The sequence below is a fragment of the Microtus oregoni genome, unplaced genomic scaffold, assembly GCF_018167655.1.
Source record: "Microtus oregoni isolate MIOR12 unplaced genomic scaffold, Mior012 000009F_ref0000495, whole genome shotgun sequence".
Lineage (NCBI taxonomy): Eukaryota > Metazoa > Chordata > Mammalia > Rodentia > Cricetidae > Microtus > Microtus oregoni.
This window is the reverse complement of record NW_024543068.1, coordinates 31,988,970-31,992,590: the sequence shown is the minus strand read 5'-3', so window position 1 is coordinate 31,992,590 and position 3,621 is coordinate 31,988,970. Positions and strand designations below refer to the sequence as shown.

The 3,621-nt window shown below is 35.0% G+C and overlaps 1 pseudogene; it reads right to left on the bottom strand.

The window, feature by feature from the left end:
* Positions 1–337: 337 nt before the first annotated feature.
* On the bottom strand, positions 338–880 carry LOC121452568 (annotated as a pseudogene).
* Between the last annotated feature and the right edge of the window lie 2,741 nt (positions 881–3,621).

Sequence of the window (3,621 nt, the reverse complement as noted above, 5' to 3'; positions counted from 1 at the left end):
CAACTCAAAGAGGTTCACCTGCCTCTGCCTCCCGAGTGCTGGGATCAAAGGTGTGCACCACCATACCCAGCTGACATTTTATCTTTGTCCCCCCCCCCATTTTAAGAAATGGCAAGAGATTAAATTCAGTTAATACTGATTTTTTTAATGTGAAAAAGACTAAGTTGAGTTTTTAACGCAAACACGCCATAACAATTTGGCACTATTTCAATAATGAAGTGTCCATAATATAGTATTGGTACATAGATCTAAGCAAATCTCAAAGACGGTAGATTAGTAATTAGAACATCATGCAATGTTGATTTTAGCAAGAAACTTAACAGGTAAAAGAATTATAAATTCGAGTATGCAATTATAATTTACAAATTATAAAAATCCTCCCTTTTTACAGCCAGTTGTTTTGAATGGCTACATGAATGCGTAGTCAACAAGTCAAATAAACAAACACATCTACCCAAATTTACATCCCAGAATACCTAAGTAAACTGAAGACATTATGCAGATGAGTAAGTTCTATTCATTTTCGTCATCTGGGTGGTCAGGTTGCAAAGGACACGCTTTTCTTTTCGATGTTCCTAAGCCACTGCATCCTGCTTCCCAGGAACCTGGTTCTCTTTTTCAGGATCTTTAGGAGACAGCCTGAAGAATTCTCCAATGCCTTTTTGCCACTTTGGAGTTGGGCGCACACAAACTGGATTCCCTCCTGCATACTTATTTTCAGCTTTTCTCGACGAGCACGATGAAGAATTGGTGACAAAGGTGGAGGAGCCAAGCACCTTCCTGGGGGCTCGAGAAGCTACCACTTTTCTGTAGGCTCCCGGGACATAGTTTGCTTTGGTCCGCACCATGTTCACACAGCAAGAGACAATTCGCACCAACGCCCCAGCTGCGGATGTATTAACTGAACAAGAACCCCTCTTTCTTTCTTTATTTATTTTTTATTGAAAAAAAAAATTCCGCCTCCTCCGTAAAAGATTTTCTCTTTTTTATCATGTTCACCAAATCCTTGAATTTCTTTTATTTTTAGGTTTTAGATTATAAAGGAATTATAACATTTCTTCCTTTCCTTCCCTCCCTTTGAACTCTCTCATATATACTTCCCTGCTATCCTTCAAATTTGTGGCCTCTTTTTTCACCAATTATTATTGAGAGAAGGAGGCAGACAGACAGAGAAAGAGAGAGAGTTTCTACATGTAGTTTGTTCATTACATATATTTGTATGTATGTTTTCAGGGCTGCCCATTTGCTATTGGACAAGAAATTGATATGCTTTTCTCTGGGGAAGAATCCTTCCCCATTCTCCACTATTCTCATTTTCGTATAGTTCTTTTTAATAGGTTTGGGACCTTATGGGCTTTTCCCATTCACTTTGGCATATTCATTGATGCTATCCTTTTTCACCTTATGTTTGGACAGTCACTTATGTGATAATTTATGGTTGCTTTTCTGGCCCTTGCAATCGTTCTGCTTCCTCTTCTACAATATTTCGTGAGCCTTACTTTGTAGGAGTTGTTTTGTAGATGTATCCATTGGCACTAAGCTCCATATCTATGGACTTTAATTGGTTGTAGTTTTCTTTAGCAGTATCTATAACTAAGAAGTTTCTTTTTGAGAGGTGAGGACTGCAGTTATTTATAGGTATAAGGACAAATGTTTACAGATTGTTGTTAGAGATTATACTGGCTTAGTAGATTCATGACTGTAGCTTTCTTAGACACTGTAAGAGGAGAGTTTCTTCTAAAGTAAACCATCTATGCTGAATTACTTTTTCAGGCATTGGTATCTATTCTTCTATTTTCCTATACTCCTGAGAAGTCCAACCTCTCCCTCACCAGACAAAAATAATAAAACTATGTGGGAATTGTTTTTTGCCTTGCGAATATATCATTAATCCAAAGCAATATTATTTGGGGATAATAAAGTCTATTCCAAATTCTTCAAATGATAACATTTAAATATCTATATCTTCTTTTTATTCCAAGAATTAAATATGTTTTTATAACTCTTAAATTTTCCCAAATGCATTGTGTAAAATCAGTTTCACTTGTGAGAGCTTATTACTAAACCACTATGACTATTCCTAAAACAAAACAAAAAAAAAGGCCTGATAATCTTGCCAGCATAAAAATGAAGGGGATCTTTATACTTTAAAATATTTTGATTTCATTTATCTCCATCATCTATCTATCTATCTATCTATCTATCTATCTATCTATCTAATCTATCTATCTACATACGTATACACACACACACACACACACATACACACACACACACACATATATATATGCAGAGTATTTAGTAAGAAATTTTGACTATGCTTACATACAACCAGGTAATCACAAACTGAATTACAATCCAAGTGTATTTCCTAGCAGAGTAGAGAAAAGGTAAAACAAATTATATTAGCAGGAGGAAAAGAAGGAAGCAGTTTCCTTTTTGTCTCTTCTCTGTATGTGCTGCATAACAGTGAGTTTGGCAAAGGCATGACAACATATTAATATTTTTTTCTTTCTAAAGCTCCTCTTCTTGCTTCATCCTAAGTTTGGCTTACTTCTTGAGTATATATGGACCTTTAAACAATGACTTTGGTTTAAATAAATTAATTGATCATTCAAAAGGACTCTGGAAAACCTGTTAAGCATCACACATGAGGATTATATTTCTCATCTTTTGAAAACCACTTTAGAGAATCCTAGAATTCTTTTCAAGGAGATACACTTAAATGTCTGTGATAGTCTGGAAGAATTATTTCAGCAATCTAACACCATGGATTTTAAAAGGGCGTTTTCAAATGATACCTGTCTCATTGTGAATAAAATATTTGGACATATGTGCTCTCTCTCTCTCTCTCTCTCTCTCTCTCTCTCTCGGCTTGTGTTAGATTCACTATAGTTTTATTTCTGATTCAATTTTCACTTTCTTTGCTGCAAAGCATGTCTATTTTCTGATTATCTATTCCTTCTGGTTATATCTTTTTTCTTTTGATCTTTAAACCATAGTGTTTTGGTTTCCATTTGGGATGCTTTGTATTTATTATTTCTCTCTTCAGAGTACATTTTTTACTTTTTTAAAAGAATTATCAGCAGTTTTCTGTTTCTTCCCAAAGGACGGTGTTTGATATGTGAATGATTTTTTCATTTCTTTTTTTAATTTATTTTAAAACAACCTTTTCTCGTTTTACATAACAATATCAGTTCCCTCTCCCTTTCCTATGATGGCATTCCTTAGCTCATGTATTGTGGAGAGCTCGTTTTTGCTGAGTTAAAAGCATCTAAGAGAGCTATATTTATTATTATGAGTTGTTAGTTCATATGCAGAGTTGGGTAAGGGATAGGTATCCCAGAAGGTGAAAACTAGCATAAGATGAAATACTTACACACTCAGAGTCTACAAAAATTCATTTTTTCCACAGTACTGAAATTCCAATCAGTCTCCACAGTCACCAAAACTTTTTTCCCTAGTTTTATTATAAGCCAGACGTGTCTTCTTTTCAGGAATTTTCATCCACAATTAACAGGATGGAGGCATGCTATGTATGCTGCATAGGCAAGCAACTAAACACTCAAGAACAAAAATTCATATTCATATATGTGTGGTCATTTTCTCTTCAACCTCCTC